The sequence below is a fragment of the Macrobrachium nipponense genome, chromosome 43, assembly GCF_015104395.2.
Source record: "Macrobrachium nipponense isolate FS-2020 chromosome 43, ASM1510439v2, whole genome shotgun sequence".
Lineage (NCBI taxonomy): Eukaryota > Metazoa > Arthropoda > Malacostraca > Decapoda > Palaemonidae > Macrobrachium > Macrobrachium nipponense.
Window position 1 is genome coordinate 49,148,444 of NC_061104.1, and position 13,965 is coordinate 49,162,408.

At 40.6% G+C, this 13,965-nt stretch overlaps 1 protein-coding gene across 1 annotated transcript in view; it reads right to left on the bottom strand.

Annotated features, from left to right (window-relative positions):
• The window catches only part of LOC135213727 (docking protein 2-like), a 58,520-nt gene that overhangs the window by 30,522 nt on the left and 14,033 nt on the right, over positions 1-13,965 (bottom strand). The gene's annotated exons all lie outside the window — the stretch shown is intronic.

Below are 13,965 nucleotides of genomic sequence, written 5' to 3' on the forward strand. Positions count from 1 at the left end.
AATATTACTTTAAATTCTTGTTCAGTAAGTAAAATAACACAGGAAAACGTCAATTGCCATAGTTTAGGCCACCGCGGATTGCTTCTGTAGAAATACCTTAATTTGTACTCTACTGTTGCTCTCAAATTTACAGCCCTAAATTTTGCGCTAAGAAAACTAATCAAAAGAAGCAACAAAACTTAATCAAATATTGATGATTTTAAAGGAAATTCATACATCAATTATAATTACAAATGAAAGTGGTTTATTTCAATTGAAACTGACTAGCAACATTTTATGGTTGGGTACATACTTGCAGCTGTGTATATAAGTATTTTTTTTTTACCGTTTTACACTAAAATTATCAGTTTCTAGCAGATATCAATTTTTACTATATAGTTTTAAAATGATTTAATGTTTCATTTACAATTAATGAATTCTCTGACACATCTCAAACCAAATTCATTATAACGCTGAATAACATTTGGATTCCAGTGCTTGGCCTCGGCCCTAAATTCCATATTCCGATCTATGGTTGGGGTTGGGGTCTTATCGAGGTCATCCAGATCTAAAGTAAGCAGGTGATAAGCTGGAAGCACAGGTTATCTGGGCCCAAGAGGAGATTAGCAGGTACTGGGATGGTATACCCAGTGTTTCCAAGAACTTTTATGACTGTTATAAGCCTTGCTTCTGTATTAACCCAGAGAAGTTTGTGGAGCATCCATATTCTTGGGGAATGGCCAATTTCCCATTTGTAAGCCTGTTACTCTGTCCATGCAATGTCTGTGATATTGAATTAAGCGTCTCAGCGGCGTGGTTGGTATGGTATTAGCGTCTCACCTCGGTGGTCGCGGGTTCGATTCTCGGCCATTCCATTGAGGAGTGAGAGATGTGTATTTCTGGTGATAGAAGTTCACTCTCGACGTGGTTCGGAAGTTACGTAAAGCCGTTGGTCCCGTTGCTGAATAACCATACTGGTTCCATGCAACGTAAAGCACCATACAAACAAACTAGCAATGTCTGTGATTTTGAATAGAAAACCGTAAGTGGATTGGCTTGTAGCCACCCTCAAGAGGCACAAGCTACATAGGTGATGTCCCACATTTCTCTAACAAAAGTTGTTACTGAAGTTAATTAAGAAATGAAGGAAAAGATGGGCAGATTATTCTGTGGTATCGTCAGTTTTATGGAATGTCATAATGGCTTCAAAGAGAGGTGTGCCATGCCGTGTCGCTAAAATAAGTACAGATGAATATTACCGGAGAAATGAATGGGGATTGAAAGAGAAATTCCTGACAGACAAAGCCAATAATTTTATCAGAAAGGAACACAAAAGCGGGAAGATGAGGGCAAACATCGCGAACGGGAGATAGAGATGATAATGTTAATTTGATTTTTTAAGATTTAGAACTTGCCCAGCACTTTGCACTTAAAGCTTTCAAGTGCCTGATATTAAAGAGAAAGATGGAATAATTGGGGAGCAAGATAGAGAGATCCAGAAAATCAAGATGAAGTATCCAATGGTGGAACAGGGAGACAACCCCAGAGTTGAACTCAAAAGTACGTAATATTTAAAGAGGTTTGACAGTAATATTGAAGAAAGGATGTATAGGAATGGAGGTTAAGCGAAAGGCTAAAATGCGGTTGTAGCTAGAGGCCAAAGGAAAACTACATTCCCTATGGTAATTCTTACAGTGCGCCGTGTAAGACTGACTCACAGCAATCAACCTATAGACTCAACCCCTGACCGGTGCTGATGGTGTGGTTGGCAGGTATGGACAGAGCCTACTATAGCAAGGAGTTTGGGGATAATTGGGAATGTTTACTCATGAATATATATATATTATATATATATATAGATATATATATATATATATTATATATATATATTATATATATATCTATATATATATATTATATATATATATATATGTATATATATATATATATTCTATATATTATATATATATATATATCCAACCCTGAACAATTCTGGGTCAGTTGCTTTGGGCACGGTGTTTATTTCTTTTCAATTTTATTCCTTCTTTTGGGCGAGAAAAATAGACAATGGGATTGTAATAAGATGAAAAAAATCTAACATCAATTTGTGGCATTTTCTTGCTTTCAAATGCACTTTTTTTTACATTTTCATTAGGAGAAGAAGAGTATAGTTTTAAATGCATTTAAAATTCTCATTAATGAGCCAAAAAAAGATTTTCACGTACAGTACTGTCCCCATGTAAAACTTAATTTTTAAAAAATTCTGAAATGAAATTCGGACAAAATGTGTTTGGTAAAAATAAATAAATGTTGTCAGATTTTAAGTCTGTGATACTACAACGCTTAGATCTGTGTGCAATGTTAAATGAACCTTAAAAGATACTGCGCACAACCAGGAGCTTGCAGTCTAGCTTAGCTGAAGCATTTTATTATTGTTATATTATTATTGATGGGTCGAGGGTTTTATTGTTTTGCCACTTTGGGGATCTGGCAACTGGCATACTGACCAGGCCCTTCATTAAAATCCTGCGCAGTCCTTGATGGCCAAGCTACCATACACATATATCGCCCTGCAGTTATCCATTCAAACCTGTGACTTTCACATTCGATTCATACCGTGAGATTCTTGGTGGAGTTAAGTCATTCTAAGCTGAGTGAGAATAATTTATAGCTCGATTTTGGTTTTCTGAAAACTATTATGAAGACTGTGTCTGTCGGTCCTCGCATCTTAAAAAATACTGAGGCTATGGGGTTGCAAACTGGTCTGCCAGATTTCCACACTAAGGAAATCCACGTTCGGTCTCACTGACTATCACACACTTGCCAGTTAAGCAATATATTCGAGTTATCGGTGTAGTGGTTGGAACTCTGGAGGAATGTTATAAGTTATTCTACGTGATCTAGTAACTGCTCAAAACTTAGCGGTATGAATTCCTAGCCAATATTTTATTTCTTTTTTAACTAATAAATAATGGTAGACACTGACCCTATCCGTTTTTAGTTCATTTTGTTTAAACATTTAGTTAGATTTTTATTCTAGTGTTTTTGACGAGAGGGTAAAAGAAACAAAACTTCTCAACAACAGTCGACACTTCTTTAATTTGATGGTGAAAAACTGGAATGAAACTTATTTCATTTGACGATGAAAGAGTTGAATGAAACTCCGTTAACAGGTGATGAAAAATTTAAATGAAACTTCCGTATTTGATTGGACTATGAAAAAAGTAACATAGGTCTTTTACAACAAGTTTATAGTTATTACAATAAGTTAAATAAATATACTGTTCTAGAATGCAATATGCATATATATATATATATATATATATATATATATATATATATATATATATATGTGTGTGTGTGTGTGTGTGTGTGTATGTATATATATATATATATATATATATATATATATATATATATATATATATATATATATATATATATATATATATATCATATATATATATATATATATATATATATATATATATATATATATATATAATAAAGCATCTTAATCACATCGTCGTAATGAAATATATCGATGAATTTATCATGATGGTCAATCTGACAGTATTTATATAAATATAATGACTAGACCTATATCTTGGGCTAACTAACACTATTGGTTATATACTCGCACGTGAACTAAAAAAAAAATAATTGTTACTATTGTATCATTGCAATTACATAATTACATTAATTTTCATAAAGAATATTTTGAAGCTGCAAATGTAATAGTAAGCACAACCATGTCTTATTTTTTTTTTTTTTAGAGCAAAGTAAACTGGCAAGGTATCCTGGATATTGGCTAATGTACTGAACCATTTATTTTACATGAAGATTTCATTACCACTGCATTATATAATTTCTTACTGTTATCGTTGTTATACATGGTCATTCATTTAGGGCATTATCAGCTGACAACGGAATCATGAGCGCTATTATCATTACTGGTAAACTAGGCCTATGATTTCTGCTAAGATCTTACGTTATACGAATTAAAGTTATGATATCATTAAAGCCCGTTCCTTTCAAAAGTTTATGCCAAAGTAGTTGTAGAATAACCAAACTGATTATACAGGCACAGTAATAATTTTCACATGTAAAAATTGCAATCTGTATTGCAAAGCTGTAAAGTGCTTCGCTGAAAAATAATTTGGTACCAAATAGCAATATGAATGTATGTATATAATTCAAAAAAATTTCAGGAAAATATATCATCAACACTAGCAAAGTAAGAATACTCTCTAGTATCATGAAAAAGAATAAATGTAGATTTCGTTGGAGAAGATTAAAAATAATTTTGAATAGGTAACTAAGCTAGGCTGGTTGGAGCTGGAGCCAGCCAGTTCGTACGGTCAAGATCTAATTTATATTCGAGGTCTTGGTTTGCACAAGAATCAACGGTGTCAGGTCATGCATCTGATAAACATCCAAACGCATCCACAAATTAAAAATGACAATTTTGTGTGTGAGACTTATAAAATAGAATAATAAAAAAAAAAATTCATAACTTATTATTAGATTTTATCTAGCATACGCTTTTTAAGTAAAAAGCGTGGAAATTGTTTTACGTATGGATTCCACACTCCACAGTCCACATCTAATCACAATGTGGACAGGATAAGCCGTATTAGTGACGTCATTTCCCCACTTCGGCAGCCCTGGTTGCAAATTGTTATGTTGATCATCCACCCTCCAGGTATCAAATACACAACATTGCAGCCATCTGGTCTCAGTAGTTTTTATTTTATTTGAATATTAAAGTTATCCATGCTCGTGCTTCTGGCAACGCAAAAACACAGGACACCACGGCCGGCTGAGATTTTCATGGGCCTAGGCCCATGCAGCAATTATTAATATACCGAGACCACTGTTATACATCTATTTTCGGTGGCCTTGATTATAAGCTGTAGCTACAGAAGTCTCGTTTGCGTTGAAGAGACTTCGGTGAATTTTTTCTTTTGTTTACTAAATCACTTCAGCAACAGATGAATTCCCTCTGGTAATACATTTTAAATAATTTTTTTCTCGTGATTCAAAACGGAATTCAAAATTTAATATACATAAAATTGGTTTAAGGAGCAGCAATCTGACGGAGTTATGAGATTCAAATAGCATATATGATGTCATGTTCTAAGAACAGTGAGCTCCTTTTTTTCCTTGGAAAAATATAAATAAATAAATAAATTGAACGCAAAATAACAAAGATAGGCGCCTTAATTAGCCTCATGATTATCATTCTTAGACCTCTGTGCTTAAGACTGATCCTGTGTTAATTTGGCTCCGTTCCCCTGTAAGGAGATTAGGTCATTTTTACCTATCGTGACATGAAAAGCCCCTGAGATGCTTTAGAAAATCCAGTCCGTATCTGACTTCATTAGTAACTTTTTTTTTTTTTTTTTTTTTTTTTTTTTGGTTTTTTTTTTTTTTTTTTTTTTGGTGGAACAAATAGGACCATAACAACTTAAACACCAAATGATAATAATTTAAGAGTGCTTCCATGCCACCTGAAAAAACCCACAAATGATGCAATGCTGATTACTCAAGGATGGTCTAATGTTTGTTGAGTTAGTTTGGTTATGTGAAAAATAAAGGAAAAGTTAGACCACTAAGACTGAGTAGCATATGTATATATGCAGGTGTAGGTATACTCAAGAAAGTTAGCAGCTGGGAAACAACATATTATTTGGTATACATGCAAGGACAAGGTAGATCGTACAATGATTTTTGTTGTATAGACTGAAGAAAGTAATGACCCAACACCAAAGAAATTCTTGAGACTAATATAAAGGTAATTGAATTCTTTTGTTTACTGAAAAAGGACTTGATGTTATTATATTTTTCTGTGGTATCATTTATTAGGTGTGTGAAAATTTGTGTTAATATTACATAAGTTTACGTCTGTATACAGGAAATTCAACATGAAAATTTAAAGAAAGTTAAAAAAATAACTTTTTATAAATATTCATTGAGGTAGTCTGTATTCATCGCTAACAAAATGTAAATATTGGTGAAAGGTGCCATCTGGGCAAGTACCATTAGGTTTTTAGAATCCATTGATTAAGGCCCTAGTATTTCTTGAGAAGATAGAAATATGTTATTTGTTTCTATTTATTCAAAAAAGATATGTTTAAATTACCAAAGAACTGGGAATTCGCTCTATAAATAATTCTGGATTGAGAGCCTTTCACTAGTGTATGGTCGTAGCAACTTTTTTGAAAACTTTAAGTCTACTAAAAGTACTTGCTAAGTTTACGTTATCACTGCAGCCGGTAGAAGATTTTATTTTGGTTTAGGTTTCGTTAAGATATGACCACATGTCAAGTTTATTCACTGAATTTTGTTATTACTACGAACCTGTTGATGTTTCAACAGATATGTCATGGGGAGGAGCGCTGTGGATGGGAGATGTAAGTTATACAAATGCATTAAAGATATGTGCTTAAATTGTGTGCTAAGTTCATCTTCGAGGGCTACCATAGCCGGTGGAATTTTTAGAACGTTGTTTACATTTTCTCTGCGATCTGCTGACGCTGAACATATTTTTAATCTTTGTGCATTTTATTGACGTCGCTTTTTAATATTACAGTAGATATGGCACGGGAAGGGGCCTTGTGGATGGGCGATGTAAGTAGTTTTTTCAATTGTATTACATGTGACAAAGGTTAACTTTCCACGTCGCAAAACGTGACAATTTTCATTCTAGGCACCTAGGGAGTTGCGTAGGCCCAAGTCCTTGGCAACTCCCTTGTGTGGAATTCGGCCTACCCCGACAGATTTTCCATTCGACACCAGTTGAGGACGACGGGCACATAACCTTCACTAATATGCCATGTCTTGACCGAATCGGACCTTGTCTTCCAAACCTGGATTAGGGTAAACGACCGAACCCCGACATAGCGTCCACCTCTCTCAGAATGCGGCCACTTCCCGAAAAAGCTCTTGGATTATGCCATTATTTGGTATTTTAGGAGAAAATACTTCAAGAGGATCATAGAGGTCTCTTAGCCTAACTGATGCTCATGGCAGCAAATTCAAGTACTAGGGTAAAACACCGCATGGCCTGCATCAACTCAACGACGATCATAGCATGCCACCCTCCGAAAAATTACTTATAACGCGTCCTGACACCGGAGATGGGCATCAGTCGCGACTTGTTGGTGAGAAACGGAGCTAAAGACCTCTACTCTCCTTTTGAAGTAAGTATTTTCTCCAAAGTTAGAAATTAAGGGCAAATTTAAAGCATTAAACAGAGGGTAGTGAAAAGGGTGTCCATGGCAGTTGAAATCTCTCCAAAACGCTTTCGAAATTTTTACTTACGCTTAATTTTTTTAGAAGATTGACGCCATCTCGATGTTTACAGATCGCTTGTATCAACAAAATTCCCATTTCCTGTGATAAATCCGCACACCACTTGTACCCACAGACGCTGGGGCACTTTCATCACAACAATCAGAACACTGTCCCTTACCAGGACGATTTTAAGTAAACAACTGTTTTGGTAGAAGACGACGGCGAAGCGTGCACTTAGATCATTTTTTAAATAAATAGTAAAACATCAATATTTTACATATTTATGATGATTAATTTGAAAATATTAATTGCTGAAAAAGTAACTATTCTGACTCAAATTTAAGTAATTATTTTTTGGAATTAGAACGTTCTTTTAAGTCCTGTATTAGGGTAAAATATCACAGCAGGCCAAGCAGGCCACCTACAATCAACGCTAGCCACCCTCCGAAAAAGTACATTATAACGCGTCCTGACACCGGAGATGGGCATCAGTCGTGACTTCTTGTTGGTGAAAAACGGAGCTAAAGACCTCTACTCTCCTTTCGAAGTAAGTATTTTCTCCAAAGTTAGAAATTAAGGCCAAATTTTAAGATTTAAACAGAGGGTACTGAAAAGGGTGGCTACGGCAGTGGAAATCTCACCAAAACGCTTTAGAAATTTTTACTTACAACTAAAAATGTTTCGAAGATTGACGCTATCTTGATGTTTACGGAGTCGCTTGTGTCAACAAACTTCCCATTTCATGTGCTAAATCTGCACACCACTTGTACCCATAGACACTGGGGCACTTTCATCACAACAATCGTAAACCCACCTCTTACCAGCACTTATTCGTACTTATTCAAGGGGACTACGGCATTCTTTGCGGCGTTTTGCGCTCTTCAATTGTTTATCAGTGTTGTCAATTGGTATGTGTTTACCCTCCAAACTAGGTATAAGACTTACACAAAACCGGGGAAATAAGTGAAATTAGCGTATCTATTTGTAGTATATATACATATTAGAGCAATTTTATCATTACTGCATTACTATGACAACTAGAATTCATCGAAACAGTTTGTAAATGCATCGGCGTATGTGTGACGCTCCACTAGATTGGCAATGATGAGCCAGGTTTTTTCTCACGTCGTCTGCTCGTAAGTATACATCCGAAACATTTGTAATTTTTGGGGGTTTAATTTGGTTAAAAAACAAAAAAGGGATAATGGACATGAATTAAATAAACATTTTGAAGTAGAGTTAAACTAAATATTGAGTAAAGTAAACAATTAAGGGAATAAAGCTTTGCATCTCATAATCAGTGTTGTCGTCTGCTGTTCGTAACTTTGTTTACGGAGTGAGTGCTTAGGAAACACGAACAGCAATGTGGTTCGAGTGCACTGTGAAGTGAATTAAGACCAAAATGTGTATAATTACAATCAAATAAGCACTGTGGAGTTTCAGTTGTGATGGCAGTAAGGATTAAAACCACTGATTACAAGGTAAGAAATGAATTCAGTTCCAACCATAACCCCGGGAATAACCAGTTTTCATACTTTCACTAATATAGGCAACAAAATGTTGTTTTATTGTGCTGATTACAACTGCAATCTTGAGTAAGATCAATAAACGTTACATACATACGCTAACATTGTTCAAATGAGTGCTGGGAAGGCTGGGGAAAGATGGTGGCCGTCACTGATGAGAACCGTCCATGTAAAACGTAGCCGCCATATTGGATTTCAAAACTGCCTTGAAAACATATTTTACGAAGAGCTCACATGCTTATTTTAGTTTGTATGGGGCTTTCATATATCACAATATGTTGATGAAACTGGTATGCTTAGAGTTGCAATTGTATTCATGTTTCACCAATTAAATATCGAGTGAATAAGACCCGTCCACCGTGATGAGGGTTGGCCTGTCGTGATATTCTACCCTATGACGTCACGACATCTTGACTTTCGTACCTATTGTAAATAATTGCTATACTCATCTTTCTTGCAGAACAGTTTACCAGTTATTCATGCAGATTATTATCAGATATTCATGTAATTGTTATAATTGTAATACACATATATATCTTTATTATAAAATAAGCATTTGACGCTCTTCGTAAAATAAGTTTTCAAGACAGTTTTGAAATCCAATATGGCGGCTATCATGTGGGTGGAAGGGTCTGTTCACGGACTATCCACCATCTTTCCCAGCCTTCCCAGCACTCGTTTTGAACAATGTTAGCATATATATGTAATGTTTATTGATCTTACTCAAGATTGCAGTTGTAATCAGCACAATAAAACAAAATTTTGTTGCCTATATTAGTGAAACTATGAAACTTGTTATTCCCAGGGTCATGGTTTGAATTGAATTCATTTTTACCTTGTAATTGGTGGTTTTATCCTTACTGCCATCACAACTGAAACTCCACAGTGCTTATTTGATTGTTATTATACACATTTTCACATTTTGGTCTTAATTCACTCCACATTGCACTTGAACCACGTTGCTGTTCCTGGTACCTAATCGCTCACTCCATAGACACAGTTACGAATAGCAGACTACGACGCTGCAAAGTTTTATTTCCTTAATTGTGTACTTTACTCATTATTTAGTTCAACTTTACTTTATTTAAAAATTTTAATTTATTTCATGTCTATTATAATCGCATTTTTGCAACCAAATTACCCTGAAAAATTACAGATATTTCTAAAGTAGATACAATCCAATGTTTTTAACCTTGTCGTACATCTGGCTGCCAAAAACCATAGCGGAGCAGACGACGGATAAGTGGTTTTTTTTTTTTTTTTTTGCTAGCACTTTTCATTGATTTAAGTGTAAATTAGTATTTGTTCCGACACGGCATACAAACCTTAGGTCCTTTTACAATAGGAAGGTACTAGCGGCAGCTGGATAGGTCGTAAGCTTTCGAACAAGGGGTTCGGTAGTTAACTGCTTGTCCGAGAGGCGCGCGCGCGCGACTGGGAGGTAAACAAATCACTTTTGCTTTCGGCCTGCTGGCGTATAGACGTGTATCATCGCTCTCTGCCCGCTTCATCGTCGTTGCTTTCGCATGGTTGTGTTTTTCTTTTTCTATTTATCTAGTGAAACTGAATTGTAAGTACAATCATTTCATCTTTATTTCCATTGAATTCAATTGTGAATTAAAGGATCTTGGTTTCTCCACGCCCTCCGATTACCCGAGTGCCGGGACTGAAGGGCGTAAGTGCGGGAATTCATTTTTCCCAGAAATGATCCTCGTATTGTGTATGCTCGGTGCCGAGGGCGGGAGAGCGCTCGCTCCGAGCTTATATTTTGGTTGAAAATGTGTAGATGAAAATCGTAAGTAAGTGCCCTTTTCATTTATATTTTTTTGACCTGTATGCTCGTTGCCGAGCGAATGCGCTCGGCACGAAAACTTATTCTGTTTGGAAGTGGAATCGCAAGTACAGTATTCTTTTTCATTTTCATATATCTTTATTTGATTGTAGCAATACTCATTTTGGATCAGTTTCCGCTCTTACCCGGAAATTGATCCTTTCCCCTTTTTATTTGAATGAAGTGAAATCGCAAGTGCAGTTCTTTTTCATTTTCATATTTTATTGAGATTGCATTATTTACTTGGATCAATGTTTCCGCTATTTCCCGGGAATTGATCCTTCCCCTTTTTATTTTGTATGAAGTGAAATCGCAAGCGCAGTATTCTTTTTCATTTTCATATATATTTTGATTGCATCAATTCATTATGGATCAAGGTTTCCGTTCATAATCGGGAATGGATCCTTTTACCCTTGCGCTCGATACCGAGGGCGCAAATGCGCTCGATCCGTGCCCTTATTCATTGTGAAGTGAATCGTAATGCAAAATTCTTTTTCATTTTATTCTTTTTATTATTGATTGCATCAATATTTATTTGGTTCAAGTTCCGCTCAGTCAGGGAATTGATCCTTATGCCCTTGCATTCGGGCCGAGGGCACGATTGCTCTCGGGCTCTTATTATTATTGTTGGGTACATGGGTGCTGTGCGGGGGGGGGTTGGGGAACGAGAATCCCCCCCACCCCCCCCCCGCCCCCCTCTCAAGCTCCCATAGATGGCCCTTCCCCTTCGGGGGGGGAGGTTATCTGGGTTCTTCTCCTCGCCCGATCCGTCGAGCGCGAGGGGGAGGGCGCTCGGTGCCCGATATACAATTGTATTCGGGGTCTTCCACTCGTTCGGTGTGGGGCTCAACCCCCGCGCGAGGGGACTTCCCCCCACTAATCACTACTACTGTTATTTCCGCAGGTGCTACTGCCACGAGGTGGACTTTGGTGAGGTATGGGCGTCCTTCCATTTGCAGGGCGTGCTAGTGTCCAGGGGCTGCGGTTCTATGTCTGGGCCTACTGCGGTCACCCATGGAGTGGTGACCACGCTCCAGGTGACGACGTCCCTCCTCACTGGGTGTACTCGCCTCACGTGGTAACAGTCTTGCCTACAGCCGCTGTGAAGTGCCGTTCGGCCGTAGCCGAGAGGGGGGCGTGCCGCCGCCGCTCGTGGTTGCCGCGCTGCCACCGCGACACACCTTCCGGGCCCTGCTAGAGCTACGCCCCTAGCTCGCCCCTGGACCTGCCGCCGGTACCAGGATGTTGCTGGCTGCTGCTCCACTTCCTGTGTTTCCGGTGCTGCCTGCCGTACCTGCCGATTCTGGGCTGACTGTCCATGCAGTTGCTGCGCTGGCTGTCCCTGCCGTTGCTGCGCTGGCTGTCCCTGCCGTTGCTGCGCTGGCTGTCCCTGCCGTTGCTGCGCTGGCTGTCCCTACCGATGCTGTGCCTGCTGTTCCTGAGATGCCCATACTTGCTGACGTCGTCCCTGTTCGTGGTGGTACTACCCCAGACTTTGGTCTGTCTGTACAGGTGCGTCCTGGGGTCCCTGTGGCTTCGGCTACAGCAGCCCCGGCTCCGCCCTGGATAGCGATCTTACGTCTGTCCTGAGGAGGCTGACGAAGAAGAGGAGGAAGTGTCGTCGTCGTCGTCGTCTTCATCTTCTTCATCGTCGTCGGCTGCCGCCGCTTCCCCTTCGACTTCTAAGGCTTCACAGCCGAGGAAGAAGAAGGTTGCCTCCTCCCTCCCTAAGAAGTCTCCCTCGGGAGCTTCTCGGGACCCGTCTCACCTCGGTGGGACGGGAGGGTTCCTTTCCGCTGGTCCTCCTGCTCCTTCGGGAGCGGGGCCTCGTCTCTTCTTCCGCAAGGAAGAAGAATACGGGGACCAGAGGGGTACCGGCTAACACGGTACTCCTCGCCTGGTGTCAGTAGGTTCTGCTACTGCATCAGGGTCCGTCTCGGCCTCTCGTTCGCGGGAGGTACCGTGTACGGTCGCTTACCAGCGACCGTGCAGCCAGGAATCAGACCTCTGAGCCCGCTCAGCGTCAGGTTCACGGCATGGGGCGGAAGACTGGTGACAGCCGCTCACGCGACTCTCACCAGACCAGCTCTCGCTCTCGCGGCGACCAGCTGGCTACCGGGGACGTGACGGTCCACGACCGGCCACGGGCTGAGGCTGGGAAGAGGTCTTCCCGTTCGCCGGTGCCAGCCACGGCTGGAACCAGCGACGTGACGTGCCGTGAGGACAAGCACCGGTCTCACTGTGACAGTGGAGCCTGCAGGTCGCCTGACCGTCGCTCTCACAGAGAGCGATCGGGTACGGCAACCAGCACCAGCTCTTCTGACACTCGAGATCGGGGCCGCTGTGCTCAGTCCAGCCGTTCTCCACAGCGAGACGGTTCGACCAGGCCTGCAGCTCGATCGCCACCGGTCGGGTTGACGATCGCCTGCCAGCCCTCCAAGCCTGCTGGTTCTGCCAGCGAGCGAGGAGGGAGCGTCAGGTCTGCCTCTCCCGTACCTTCAACCTCCTGGGGTTACAGTCGGGAGGAGTGAGGTATTGAGAGTGATCGTGAGGGGTGCGCCCCTCATGATCCCACCACAACGCCCTACGTGCCAGGCACGGTTCTTGGACCGGCCAGGACGTATGCACAAGTGGATGGAGAAGACCGAGAGGGCTGTCGCTGTTTCCCCCGTTTCTTAGGAGGAAAGGTTCTCGGAATATGCTCTTGTTCGAAGGGCTTAACGGTCCTACTCTGCAAGATGCTGTGACTTCCAAGATCCAGAGGAACTTTGCCGAGGTTATGGCGCTGATTCGTCAGCACAACGACCTCGGGGAAGGATCGCCGCTCCCACCAGCAGAGCCACGTCTCGGCTCGAGTCGTTTTGGGGCCCGAGAGGGAACCAAATCGACGGTGGGTCTGCTGCGATTGGAGCTTGCCGACTGTGTTGAACCAGGTAGTCTCTCGTCTCCGGACAAGAAGGCTCTCTCAGTTCTGGCCCCGGTCGAACAAGCTACTTCACCTCCTCTACTGCGACAGAGGCGTTTCTACGTGTCTTCGGACACCGTATTTGAATACCCCTCGGTCGGTCCTCCTGAGAGGTTTCGACCTCGACGAGGACTGGAATGAGTCGGAGGACGGTATCGGCTCTCTCTCCTGTCAGGTGTCGATCAGCCCCACCCAGACGACGTTCACAGTGGCGGCAGACCCTTACCTACAGTATGAGTTCGTAACCCTCCTCGGGAAAAAGAAACGTTTTCTCCTGACGATACGTTTCCCAGGCTCTGAGAGGCCATCGCCGTAAGGCGATGGCTGCTCCTTTTCTTCTCCAACTGCTAGTTCCGCTGGGAAGG